This window comes from Camelus dromedarius, chromosome 33 (genome assembly GCF_036321535.1).
Source record: "Camelus dromedarius isolate mCamDro1 chromosome 33, mCamDro1.pat, whole genome shotgun sequence".
In the NCBI taxonomy this organism is placed as follows: Eukaryota; Metazoa; Chordata; class Mammalia; order Artiodactyla; family Camelidae; genus Camelus; species Camelus dromedarius.
Window position 1 is genome coordinate 11,571,580 of NC_087468.1, and position 14,566 is coordinate 11,586,145.

At 49.5% G+C, this 14,566-nt stretch overlaps 1 long non-coding RNA gene across 1 annotated transcript; it reads left to right on the plus strand.

Moving 5' to 3' along the window:
* The first annotated feature begins 3,138 nt into the window (after nt 1-3,138).
* Nucleotides 3,139-6,736, plus strand: LOC135319878 (uncharacterized). Its single transcript, XR_010378874.1, has 2 exons — nt 3,139-3,454; nt 6,539-6,736. It is a non-coding gene; the product is annotated as an uncharacterized LOC135319878 (long non-coding RNA).
* The last annotated feature ends 7,830 nt before the right edge of the window (nt 6,737-14,566 follow it).

The following is a 14,566-nucleotide window of genomic DNA, read 5'->3' on the forward strand; positions in this document are numbered from 1 at the left end:
ATTCTCCCGGACAGGCAGGCTTGACAGGCGGAAGAAATTATTCTGTCTAAAATCTCAGACATGAGCTTGTCTCCAGAGCTGGCAGGCTGACTGCCTCATGTCTGGGTGGGGAGGCCCCGAGACAGGGTGGCTTTCAGGGGCAGGATGCCAGGAAGGCCACAACAACAAAGACAACTTTTATGTTTGCCCAGGTGACACCCCTTACAAAGAGTCGTGACACCCACTGTAACAACCAGTCCTCACAAGAATCCAGAAGGACCATCAGGGGGCAGACAGTGTCATTAACCTAGTTTACAGATGAGGAAACTGAGGCTCCGAGGGGTTAAGTCTCTTGCCCATGTCACAGAGCCACTTAGTGGTAGAGCCAGGACTTGAACCCACGCCTCTGGGTCCTAAAGTTCTTGCCTGCCTGGCACCTCCCCCTAAATGACCACAGAGAGACAATGTTTCTGTAGATGAAACCAGGGAGGGACCATCAAAGCAAATAGCAGCTGAAGTTTATGTTCTGGATCCTCAGACAGGATTCGTCAACGATCTCCCCCACCGCCCATCCTCAGCCTCCTCCTTCAGAAGTGTGTCTTTCCTGCTGGAGGAGGGGAAAGGCTGGACTGGGGAGAAGGCTGTTCTACTGAGACCCCAAGTCCCAGGCGGGTGGGCTTGGCAAGTCTCTGGGATTCAGAGGGAGTCTCTAGGAACATGTTGCACTCTTACAGCTCTCTGCCACGATGATTTTTTTTCTCCCCACCACGGAAAAGGAACCAACTAACAATGTCTAGAAGCTAAACCCTTCCGGGAAATCTCTAGCATCTTCCCTGGCAACACTTCATTTACACAGTGGGAATTCCTGGGGTGACAGGTCAGGTAAAAGGAGATGGGGCAGGGGCTCTTGGTGACAGGTCATTGTGGTAGTCATTGGGGCTGTTCACAAATGTTCTCGTCTCTTTTATCCCAGCATAGGAGATGACTTCCCCATCCACTTCAGTTCAGGCCTGGCCATCTGACTTGCTTTGACCAATAAATCAAATTGCGACCAATTGCAAGTGATGTGGGTGTGACTTCCAAGCAGGAGAATAAAGTAGTTCATCTTGTCTCATTCCTTGTCTCTGTGTTCCTGGACACACCTGCTGACATGAAGCCTCCATCAAACTGAGTCACTGAGTGACTACGGCACGCAGAGCCTTCCTGCTGACCCACAGTGGACACATTGCATGGGCAAGAAATCAATTTACTGTTTGAGCCATTGAGAATTGGAGGCTGTTTGTTACTACAGCATAACCCAGCCTCGTAGGACTGATACAGGCTGGCCAAATAGACACTTGTCCAGGACTTCAGAGTTAGGACCCAGGCCTTCCTAGTGGGCTAGGCCCATAATACATAAACCTTGCTGCTATGTTTTCTGCCATGGGAATGTGGAAGCCAAGAAATGATTTTTTAAAGAGAGAGAAGAAAGCAGGCACATAGTGAGAAGAGGTGGAGATTCATCCCAGCTCCATTTCCTGCCTAACACCTGGATGCATAAGAATCCCCTGGGTCCTTTTATGAGACACTCCCCCCTTTATTATACAGGCTGGAGCTGGTTTAGATTGCTCTCAACCTGGAGTCCTAATACAGAGTGAAAGGGGATTTGGGACAAGCCTCCATCTTAGAGCTGAGGCCGCTGAGGCCGCTGAGGCTCCGACCGGGTGGCTAAGTGGCTTGTCCAAGGTCATGGAGCCATTGAGACAGATGTTCACTTGTTCCCTTTCTTGGTAAAATAATTCAAACAGTAAATATAAAATTCTAGCCTTCCCTTCTCGCTCTCCCAATCCCACTCTCCAAATTAACTACTCATCAGTTTGGTGGGCATTTTACCAAACCTTTAAAAAATGTATGTATCTCTAAACATAAATGTATACCACATTCAAAGAGGTTTATCAGAAGAATGGGATATTATACCCATTTTTCTGAAATTTGCTTTTTTCACTCATCAGATTGTTGACACTTCCAAATTGTATCCGTACCTGGCCAATGTGGTGATACGCCAGGGAGAGAAGTGGTGAATGAGATTGGGGGCCAGACTCAAAGCAATGAGGTCAGAAAACACTGGGGATGGGGGGTAGTGGGAGAGAGTCAGGGTGGAACCTTCCAGGCACCTGGCTCAGCAGCTTTGCTTTTCACTTTTCGAGGCTCCCAGTAGCCCTCCAGGCAGCAGCTCCTCTGGCCAGCTCTGCAAGAGGAGGGGGGTTTGGCCTTTTAAGTTGAAACCTGTTCCCCCACTGAGTCCTCCCACTGGCCCAGTACCTCTTCATTAACTCCTGGGGCAAATTGCTTTTAACTGCCTTCCTGCCTCCCACAGTAGATCTGGGAGGAGTGAGGCATCTCCTGCTGGCTGTGGGTGTAACCCCCAGACTCTCACACCGGGGCCTGAGACGCCCCAGTGACCAGCTCTGCAGAAGGTGGTAACAAACGCCAACATTGACCAGGAAGAAACAAGAGTCCAGAGGCTGAGAACCGAGGGCCCAGAGAGCATGGAGAAAACCCAGAGGAAACCCATACTAAACGGAGACAGCCAGAAGGCAGGCAAGCAATTAAAGGAGGGGGCTGAGTTTTCAATTAACAGGCACCTCCACTAGCAGTAGATAGTTAACGGATTAGCAAGGCTGTTAGCAAGGCTGCTCCCAGCGAGGACTGGGGCAGGTGCCTGTGCATCAGGTTGGGGGTGGGGGCCGTGCAGGGCTGGGGCTCCAGATTCCACAGGAATGAAAAGGCAGCTTCAGGCTCAGGAACCTGGGGGCTGCTGAGGGTAATGGGACTCAGCAGGGACCTAGAGTGCAGGCTGGAAAGTGGGAAGGCAGCCCCAGGAGGGTGGGGGTAGTGCCATCGAATTGCCCCTGGCCTGAAAGGCCCTGTGGTTTGCAGAACTGTCTCTGGGGATGGACTAAGGAGGGAGTTGATGAGAATATCTGGGGGTTATGGTGTTGACACCCCTTGAATTTGCATATCACCATTTGCACAGCTCACAACCAGCTTTCACAGTCATTTGGGGCTGTGTGATGTGGGTGTGAGAGTGAAGACTGACATTAGAGACTTCTGAGTTCATCTTGCTCCTACTTCCTAACTGGGTGTGGCTCATCAGACATCCCAGCTGCTCTCCCAGACTTCTCAGCTCCTTTCTATTTAGGTAGGGTCACACCAAAGCACAGAAGAGTCAGCGTGTGGACCCATCGGCTGTGTCTTTCCCTGCCAGGGAGTTTGAGAAGGCCACTGTTCCAGAGAGTGGAGCCTTAATCAGCCTGAATCACTGAGTAACCTGCATGGAGCCGACCCTGCTGCCAGCCCCCTGGAGACATACAGTGGGAGTGAGAAGCATTGTGAGATCTCAGAGCTGTTTGTTACAGCAGCACAACCAAGCCTATCCTGGCTATTACACAGGGTCACCCTCACCTCCCTGGGCCTCTGTTTCCTCATCTATAAGGTGAGTAAGAATGATACTCATCTTGAATGATTATTGGGAGGCTAAGTGAGATGATACATAAGTTGGCTGAAGGATCTTCTGGGTTCTTGTATCCCATGCCTCCTCTAAAAAAGAAGAATGTTGCAATGGGCCAAGGTCAAAGGCTGGGGGGGCATCTGCTTCCCACTGCTAATGGTTGGAAGTGTTACAGTGCTGAGCAAAGAGTTTAAAGGTTGAGTCCACATGGGGATGGGCAAGGTCCATGGGGTTCTGGAGGCATGGGCTGACCCTCCCAGTGGGAAACCAGGCCAGCTCCCTCCCTCCCGGCCTTCTCCAGCTCTCTGTTTGCAGTGTGGGGAGAGAGGCCCAGGGCTGCTGCCCTCATTCACGCCTGGGGAGGGCTGGGGAGGGCTGGTTGGACTAGCAGGCGCTTCCCCAGAGCTGCTGGGGCCCAGGTGGGCTTCCCTTGGTTCTTGAAGGCCTCAAGCCTCACATGACCCTTGTGACCTGTTAGCAGCACAGGCTTCCTCTCTGCCCCCAATCCTACAGCACGCCCAGCTTCGCTTCCTCTCCTGGCCACCCCCTTACCCCACACCCCTCCGTCATCACATCAACCTATTCCTGAGCTGATCCCACTTTCCTCCATAGAAGAGGAATCGGGCTGCAGCCCTGGAAGAAGCTGACTGCTCTCCGCTCCGTTTTTGGCCTGTTCCCCACTGTTCCTGTTTGGTCTACAAGATCAAACCCCTTTTTTTTTTTTTCCAGCTGATCTCATTCTTCTTGGAGTTTCTATGCTCTGTGTCCAAAGCCTGAGCCAGTGTTTCTGTTCAGTTTCCAAATATGAAAGCTTCTCACCCTCTCTCTGTAGTCGGCTCCCTGCTTTGAGCTCACCTTATTCTTTAGAAGCAGAATGTCCCAGCCACAAGCTTTTAAAATTCCCTTCTTAGTCTGCACATGTTCCACTGGGACTGTTTCCCCCTCAACCCAAGAAGCTGCCACACCCTGCAACAGGCAGCCACAACCCCTCTTCTCTGGGGCCGTTCTGCCCACCATGACGGAGCCCACAGTGACCTCATGTTTGTGGAGGATCCCTGATCAGAAAAAACGTGACTCTCAGCTGTCATACACACTTCCACACATCAGCAGGGGTTGGCATTTTCCCTTGTCTGTCTCACAAATGAATCCTGGTTCTGGCTGATGCCAGCAGCTACCACCCTAACCACCAGAGGTACAGCCACGAGGCCTGTGCCCTCCAATACAGTAGCCACTGGCTACAAATGACTATTGAGTACTTGAAATGAGGTCAGAAAAACTGAGATGTTCTGAGTGCAAAATACACACTGGGTTCTGAAGACTTAGGATAAAAAAGAAAGTAAAAGATTTCCTTCATATCTAAACAATACCATAATTTGTCTCATTAATTAATATCATAAAATCTCATTAATTTATATTGATTTCACGTTGAAAGGATAGTATTTGGAAAACGTTGGGTTAAACTCATTTTACCGGTTCTTTTTAATTTTTAATGTGTCTACTGGAAAATTTGAAATTACATATGCGGCATGCATTATATTTCTTTGCCCAGGGCTGCACTGGTTGCCTCTCCATCACTCCCACCATGTGGAAGGCTGCCCTCAAAATGCCACATGTCTGTTTCCCATAGCTGCAGTAACAAGTTACCACCAACTCAGAGGCTTACAAGGGCACAAATGTATTATCTGACAGTTCTAGAGGTCAGAAGTCTGACACAGGTATACTGGGTTGAAATTAGAGTGTCATCAGGACTGTGTTCCTTTCTCAAGGCTTTAGAGGAGTGTTGACCTCCAACAATAAAACAGCCAGTAATTTTACCAGCAAAATGGGTTTATTGAGGAATAGCAAAGAATTGTAATTCCGGACATGCAACCTATAGCAAACCTCAGGCAAGTTGGGAGAACAAAGGACAGAAATGGTCTTTTACAGATGTTGGGATGGGCTGTTATAAACAGTCCATTGGAGGAGTTAAAATAAATCTCCACCCACCCCTTTTGATAAGAATAAATTTCTTCTTTTTTTTGCAGGTATCTTTTTTTTAAACATTTTTTATTGAGTTATAGTCATTTTACAATGTTGTGTCAAATTCCAGTGTAGAGCACAATTTTTCAGTTATACATGAACAGACATATATTCATTGTCACATTTTTTTTTGCTGTGAGCTACCACAGGATCTTGTATATATTTCCCTGTGTTGTACACTATAATCTTGTTTATCTATTCTACATATGCCTGTCAGTATCTACAAATTTTGAACTCCCCGTCTATCCCTTCCCACCACCCCCACCTTGGCAACCACAAGTTTGTATTCTATGTCTGTGAGTCTGTTTCTGTTTTGTATTTATGTTCTTTTTTTTTTTTTTTTTTTTAGATTCCACATATGAGCGATCTCATACAGTATTTTTCTTTCTCTTTCTGGCTTACTTCACTTAGAATGACATTCTCCAGGAACATCCACATTGCTGCAAATGGCGTTGTGTTGTAGGTTTTTATGGCTGAATAGTATTCCATTGTATAAATATACCACATCTTCTTTATCCACTCATCTGTTGATGGACATTTAGGCTGTTTCCATGTCTTGGCTATTGTAAACAGTGCTGCTATGAACATTGGGGTGCAGGTGTCTTTTGAAGTAGGGTTCCTTAAGAATGAATTTATATCTCTTGAAATCAAAAGAGCCTCGAATGGGCCACTCTTCCCAATCCCACACCTGCCCTAATTTTCCAAACCAGCACCCCAGCCTTCTGGGGACCCCAGTGCAGGGTCCTCTTCCCTTTCCTTGTGCCACGTAGATGCGACAGCTGAGGCTTGTGGCATTAACTGAGTGCCAGCATCACAGAGGGCGGCAGGAAACAGTGCTGGGCTGAGTCCCAGGTCTTCTGGTGGCTCATGTGGCTCGTTGTCTACCCAACAGTCATTCTCCCCTTCCTCTCCCTCAATGCTGAGGGTGGCTACACAACCAGTATAACTGGTGACAGAGGTCCTCTGAGTGGGGCCTGCAGGATGGCTACTTCCCTGTCAGATCCAGTGACACTTTACCTTTGCCCTTAACTTGCCTCTATTCCTCTCTAGGACTGAAGCTCTGCCTGAAGGGACATCCGCCATCATGTGACCATAGGGACGAAGGCACCCTGTTGAGGATGACAAAGCTGAAAGGACCCTGGTCCCTGATAACCTTGCTCCAACCCTAGAACCTTGACCAGCTGTGGCTTCCTGACATCTGGACTTCTTGTCATTTGAGGAAAAAAGTCCAAAACCCTATTTACTTAAGACACTGATGTCAGGCTTCTGTGATTTTGTTACACGCAAATGTAATGGATCGTCATCTGTGTCCTTTGGGAAATTTGGTCATGGATGAAGTTTCCTGGTAGGAAAGGAAAGGGCTCAGGGACTGTCCAATCTCACCATTTTGTCCTCAAGTTTGTAAGGACAGATAGAAGGTCAGCAGAAACCTGGTGTTCCTCAGTGCTCTGGTGGGTAAATTCTAGGTGGAGTTCCTCATCACAGAGCATGAGAGCCCAAAGGATGATGGCTACCATCAGAACCATTCTTTTCACTTTACTGATGAAGAAACAGCGCTATGTCAGTTACGGTATGTTTGGCTGTCAGTAAAGAAAACTCAAGGGCTTAATTAAAAGGAATTTATTTTATTCACATAACAAATCTATGTGGTCCCAGGACTGTCAAACAGCCCCATAAAGCCAAAGCATGAGGTTGGTAAGTCTCAGATTTTTCTTGGTATTTTCTTCATTGTGCAACATAGCTGCCAAAGCTCCAAACGTCACATCCTCATTCAATGGCAACCAAAACTGGAAAGAAGGGAGGACACAAGAGTAAAGGGGAGGTGGCTTTTCTTGCAGAAGATCTCCCAGAAGGATCCCAGCAGTGTCCTTCTTCCTCCCTGCCTGGGAGTAGGTCATGTGGTTACCCCTAGTTGCATTGGAGCCTAACCAGGCAAGTAGGCAGAAGTGCTGTTTCCCCAGTCATGAGCCATTACCTGGCTGGGCACACTGCCACCAAGCCAAATCAGAGTTGTGTCAGCAAGGTGTGAGGAGAGAATGCCTGAAAGTGGGGGACCAACAGGGCAATGTGGCTTGTCCAGGGTCAGACAGGGACTGACAGAGGAAACAGGAATAGAACTCCAATCCCCTCTCCACTGGTCTGTGAGTGGGAAGAACCTCTGTGTCCTGGTGCAGCAGATGCCACTGGAGTATTACAATCTTGTGTTACTAGGGGAGAACACGTAAGCCAGTCATGGTTTTCCTGTGCCCTCTGCTGGAGATTGACCCAGAATGGGTGTGTGATGCAATTCTGGCCAGTGAGCTAGACGGAAAAGCTGCTAGGGGAATTCTGGGGAATGTTCCTTCACTCTTAAAAAGACATATCCAGGAAGAAGTAGTCTCCTCTGCTAGATGTGATGACTAGAACGGTGGCAGTCATCTTGTGATCATGAGGGAAGCTGGCCGGAGAACAGAACAGGCAAAATGGAGAACAGAGCAGCACAAAAGGTGGAAGAGGCCTGGGCCTCTGTTGATGTCACTGTAGCACTGAGCCAAGCAGCCCCGGCCTGTCATACCTTGGGCCCTCTTTGTATAAGAGGCACATCTTCCTTATTGTTTAAGCCTTTTCAAGGTGAGCTTTCCATTCCTTGCAGCTGAAAGCGTTCTAACTAATCCACATGTTTCCCTCTCCTCCAGGTCCTGCTCCAGAGGCAGGTGCAGACCAGCACCAAGCAGCCCCAGTCTGGGGAAAAGCGAGGCTGCGTTCTGTGTCCACACAGCTGCGGCTCACCCCTGTGCAGCAGGCTGCTTGTGACATAACCACACTGTCCACCACAGCCAGAAAGAGGCTGAGAACTGCATTCAAAACCCCAGGCAGTGGGGAGGAGTGGTTTGTGGGGGGAACTGTGGGGGTGGCATTAAAGAAGGCCATTCCCCACCCTCAGAACCCCCACGCTGCCCCCACCATGGCCCTGCCCAGCCCAGCCTGGCTCCCAGTGACCCCGGAGACAATGCCAGCAGCCACCCACCAGCTGCTTGTGGGCCAGGTGGGGCCGAAAGGCTGGTAGTTAAGTGCTGGAGAATCCCCAGGTCCCGGGATTGACCCAGAAAGGGTTTTCGTTGTGGGAGTGTGACCATTTTGTCCCCACAGCTAGCCTGGTGCCGGATGAATACAAGCCAGTTAAGTACTTTTCTGGCAACTGATTATATAAATTTGCCTCCACATGAGCTCTTTCATGCAATGACCCAGGACCCCAAGAGGGCCCTCCCCAGCCATTTGTGTTGAAATCTTGAGAATGCTGCCTCTTTACTCACCAGGAAAGGGACCCTTTGGCAGGAAGAAGGGTCTAGAGGGAGGTACTTCATGAAGCACTTTCTTTCTTGGAGGAAATGCTGGCAGGCCTGAATGTCACTGCTCCCCGCAGGCCACCTACCACCAGCTGCCAAGCGAAGCCTGCAAACTGCAGATCTGATCGTGCCGACCACGCCACCCCAAGCCGAGACTCTGATGGTGCCCGCTGCCCTAGAATTGCCGGGCAGCAAGGAACTCCATGCTCTGCTGTTCCAGCTTCATGTAGTTGGGCTTTCGGCTTGTGTCATTCCCCGGGCCAGAGTTCCCCCACCAACCCAGGCACCCGTGCCACCCTGGTTTGGCCATCAGAGTCCTAGAGATTGGATCAGGCATGGGTATGTGACTCTTTCTGGGCCAAAGAGCATCAGCTCTGGGGCTTTTGTGGGAACCTCTGGGAAAGGGATGCCCATACCTCTGGATTTGTTGGCTGGAGAGTATACAGTTGTCCCCCAAGGGGCTCGGCCTAAGAATGAAACCATCCCAGCGGGGAGCAGATCGGAAAGGCATGATGACATTATTGGAACACCTGAATCCATCTGTGCCTGAAAGCTACCTCTGGACTTTTCAGTCACTTGAGTGAAGAAATTCTCTTTGTTCAAAAAAACGCTAAACACAAAAAACCAGTTGGAGCTGGGCTTCCTGGCATTCACCTTAAAAGGCATTCATTACTAATATAAAGGCAAGGCTCCCTGTCAGGCAGAACTAATCAATCCCTCCTTTCTCTCTCTCCAGATGCCGCTCTCACAGCACTCATGCCCAGAATTAGAATTGCTGGATCATGTAGTAATTTTATTCTTCATTTTTCGAGGAATTGCCATACACTTTTCCTAGTGGCTGTACCATTTTTACATTCCCACCAACAGCGCCCCAGGGATCCAATTTCTCCTTATCTTCACCGACACTTGTTTTTTCTACTTTCTTGACAGTAGCTATCCTAATAGGTGCAAGGTGGTATCTCAGCGTGGTTTTGATTTGTATTTCCTAAATGATTAGCAATGTTGAGCATTTTTCATGTGCTTATTGGCCATTTGTATGTCTTCTTTGGAAAAAAGTCTATTTGGGTATCTTATTATATTCTGCATTTCTCTACTAATGATTTTTGCCATCTCCTCATGTTTCTTGGCTTTAGGATTTCCTCTTCCAAAAACTGCCTGCCCATATCCTTTATCCATTTATTTCTTGTTAATTTGGAGTAGTTCTTTATTAATTGAGACTCTACTAATCTTAATTTTAGACTTTGCACATATCTTCTCTCATTTTGTCGTGTGTCATTTGGAACAGATATTTTTAATTTCAGCATAATATCAAGTCCCCCTCCTTTTATTTTTTCTTTATGGATTGTGCTTTGATATTTTGTCTAAGAAATCTTTTCCTCCCTCTGGGTCTCAAAGATGTTCTGCTTCATATTTTTCCTATCGATGTTATAATTTGGCTGTTCACATTGATTCTTTAATCCACTATCTGAGCATCCACCTTGCATGGGATAATATCATTTTTCTCTGTAAAGTGAGTCAGAGTTTTCCCAATGAGAACAACAACTCTTTCCCCACAGGCTTGTGATGCACCATTTATCACGTATTAAGCTCCCTTATAACCAGGGTCCAACTCTGAACTCTCCACGCTGTCCCAATGGCTTGTCTATTCTTTCACTAAAACCATATTGGTTTTTTGTTTGTTTTTAAGACATTGTCATTGTAGTATGCAAGTTGCCTGCCCACCCTCATTTTACTTAGGCATCCGCAGACCTTTATTTCTTCTCACATGTTTCAGAGTAAGTGTACATAGCTGAAATTTTTATTGAGATTACAGTGAAGTTATAGATTAATTTGGGGGAACTGATACCGTCATATATTGGGCCAATCCCCACCCCCAAGAGCATGAGATGACTCCTTGGGGAGTGTCTACACTCCCACTTTGTGCCCACCCAGCACTGGGTAGTTTGATAAATCAATGCTAGAGAGGAAATCCCCAAGAGGGAAGGAAAAGTGGGCCTGGAATGTTCCTCAGCACCACTCCCTCCATTCTCAGCCAAGTTGGGTAGCAGAGAGAACACCGCCTGGTGAGCCCTGGAGAGAGTGGCCAGAGCCCCTCTGCCCAGATGAATGCCAGCCTGTCTTCTTTTCCAGATGATGTACAGCAGCAAAGGAGAACACTGAATTCCAACCACAGGGAGGGCCTTTGTTCCTCTGGGCCCAGGGACTCAGTTACGTGTCCTCAGTCAGGACATTCTGAGTGATGCAGTCTGGCTTGAGCCCAGAGAGAGGCTCCCAAAGTCCAGTGAGTTTCTCTGTTTCTCCCGTGGTCAGGTCAGCCAGTCAGTCTGCATGGGAGCTGGCCTGCAGGTCTTGTGGAATGACAGCTCCGTGTTTTCTGCGCACTACGTGAAGAGAACAATGAATTCTCGGTACACCCAACTAAAATCCAGGTCTGAGAGTCACGCTTCTTTTTAAACATCCAAATTGTAGCAAACAACAAAAACAAAACACGTATCTTCCAAAGAAACAACACGACTGAGGACAGAAACTCTGCTAGATGACAGACCTGGTCTCTGTGGTCACAAGCCATGTGACTTTCAGGTCTGAAGCATCTGTCTTAGGCAACTTCTGAGCATTAAATCTCCCTAAGAAGGAATGGTGGGGGCTAACTGACAACTGGGAAACTCAGCTGTCTATTCAGATGGTCTTCCCAGAACAAAGGGGCGTCAGGTAAATGCAAATCTGTACTCCTAGGAGGCAACGTACAACTTCTAATTTAATTAAAGGTGGTTTTGATTTTGGGGTTTTTTTTGTTGCTGTTTTTCTTTTTCGGTTCTGAAGCTCAAGTGTACCCTGATATAAAAGAAGGGTAAGGTGGGGGACAAAATGGATTCTGAGAATGCTAAAAGGACATTGCAACTTGAGTTTAAGTGAGTGGACAGAAACATACGGCCTGGGTAGATAGGCACAAAGTGGCACAAAGAAGGTTACACCCTGGAGGGGAGGGTGGGGGCAGTCACACTAGAGCTGGCTGGAGAGGAGGGAGGAGTGTGAACCCAGCCAGGCTTGGATGTGGCTTTGCTCATGCAGTTCTGAAACTGTGGCATTGTCTGGCTGTCATTACACGGTGGAGTGGGAGGGGCAGTGCAGGAACAAAGCGCAACCATCCCCTCCTTCATTTATTCTCTACGGCTTGCCTACTACTTCTTGGTCCCCGGCTGTGTGCTGGGAACAATCAAAAGATGAATGAACCTACACAGTTTTCCTTCACCTAAAGGCCGAGACAGGAGTCGGTTATTAATCAAAAAGCCGCAGGAATAAACACACTGGTCATAGGGCCAGCTGAAACTCAGGCACCTGGTGACTGCAGCACATCCCTGGCCGTGGTCTAGGGTTCTAATGAACAAAGGAAATGACACTGAGGAGGCCTCACTTGTTTTTCATGATTCCAAACTGGCTTCCGGTGATTCTCTATCTTTTCGAAGTGTCCCCAACTTGGGATTTGCTAGAGCTTGAACTCCAGCTTGGTGGCACCCTGGGAACTGCCTTCATTAGAATCTGTTTGCCCACGTGTCCTCGTCCTTCGAGTACCCCGGTCTCGCAGACGTCTCCAGGGGTCCCCATGCACCTGCAGGTCCTGCTTGGGAAGGCGAGCAGGACCAAGCACACCGCCAGGGACTCAACGATGCATCACCGCCCACCTCGCGCCCCACCCCACGGCCCGCCATGCCCACACACGCAGCCCCGCCCCCCGCGAGAATCTCGTGGCCACGCAGCGTTTGGCTCAGCACGAGGCGGGGCAGGGCGCCGTGGGGGTGGGGCCTCAGGCCCAGCGCGCGCTCCAATTGGCTCTCAGCGCTGCCTTTTAGACAGCACGCAGAAGCCACCAGCCCGCGCCTTCCGGCCTCCTCCCCGGCTGCTGCTTTGGCGGGAGTTGGCGGGCAGGTGTGAGGTGAGATTCACTTGGCCAGGGTTGGGGTATGGGGGTCACTCCCGAGCTGGGCCGGGTCGGACCAGGCCCAGGACCGCCTAGGGGCTTTCCTGCTTTGAGCACCGGCCTGGAGGACCTTTTTGGGGGTTGGTGAAGGAGGGACAGAGCGCTGGCCCTGTAGGGCTTTCCGCGCGGATGAGCCCTTCTGTGGGGTCCATGCCTGAGGGGCAGCCCCTCAGAGACTACCACTTTGCATGGTCCTCGGCCTCCTGTCACTCTAGACCCAGAGCCGCTGCGGCAGGCACCCTTCCTTGCGTCTTCAGACAGGTCAGGGAACGCGCATCGTCGGTCTGGGAGGGACCCAAGTTCTGAGCACCCCCCCCGCCCCGTGCCGGCCCAGGGGTGAAGAGGTCATGTTTAAGTTGTGATTCTTTGTAGGGACATCCCAGACAAGGGAACGGGTTTGAATGTGGTCCCTTCCTTGATCAAGGGCCCCAAACTCAGATGTGCCCCGGGACCGGGCATCAAGTGTGACTGATGTGGCGTCAAACTGGAGGGCGAAAGGGAAATGGGGACAGTGGTGTCGGGCTCCAGACAGCCAAGGCCCTGTGGGGTACATGCCAGAGATGCCAAGTCGCCGCTGGACACCCTGGTTTTTTATGTAACAATCTCTGTAGTTTTGAATGTTGAGGTTAATTCGTCAAGTTTTAGAATATTGCATGGCCAAAGAAAATGGGTTAAGTGAACTGCGTTTGGCCCTCAGGTGGCCGGTTTGCCACCTCTGCTGCAGGTGTCCTGGGGGAAGGGGGTGTCCAGGCAGGAGCTGCATACTGAGATCTCCATTTGGGGGGGTTTGAGTGCTAGAAAGATATATGCCAGAACTGACCTCTAGATTGTGTGAGCTGAGTGTTGACTTAGTTGGTGAGTGGGAGTTACCCCTTGTCTTTTACTCTGCCCTTTTAGGGTTAGCACGGATCTAGTGGGGGTTAGGTTTGAGAGTGAGGTGGTCTGAGGCTGGGGAGCAGACATCCTCCTTGCAAAGCAAGCAGGACTCCTCAAATTGCAGCCTGGGCTTGGGGACTCCGTGTACCAAGTATCTGAACTGGGCTGTGAGAATATTTTCAAAGTAGGAAATGTATTTGGGATGAGTGTACCAGAGCTGTGCACTGGGGAATTGTGATCCTGTTACCGCTTGGCCTCCTGGTTCTAAACTGTGCTAACTGGGGAGAGGAGGAGAGACCTAGAGGAATTCTGGGAGAGGACGTTACAGTCAGTCTCTAGCATTTCTTGGGTCCCTCCTCTGGGCAGGGCAGAGAGATGAATCAGTGCAGCCCTTGCCCTCAGGATACTTATAGATGATGCCAGAAAATGAAATCTCAGCCCTGGAGGAGGCTTCTTGCCCAGTAAACTTGGGCTGAGGGAACCAAGAAAGAGAGGAAAAGCCCAGAGGATGATGCAGAAGTGTCATGGACTTAGAGCCGTGGGCAGAATTTGACAGGGGTGAGGTGGGGTCGGGCGATGGTGGGGAAGGAGAAGGCCCTCCCAGGTAGGTGTGTGCACTGTGTAGTGGGGGCAGGGGTAATATAACTAATTGGATCAGCCTACCCATCCGGGAAATGGTGAGAAATCAGGGTAAAAGGGTTTTTAGGGCTCAGTTTCTGGGTCAGGAGGGTTCAGTGCTGTTTTATGGAAGATAGTTGTTTGTTAGTTCAGGGGGATATTGTGGTAGGAAGGAGGAGGCTGGGAGGCACCAAGTGGGATCGCCTGTGGAGAGTGCTGTGTAAGAGGAGAGGTTGTGGTCTGTCTTATCCGCAACCAGAAGACTATTCCTTGGGAACAGAT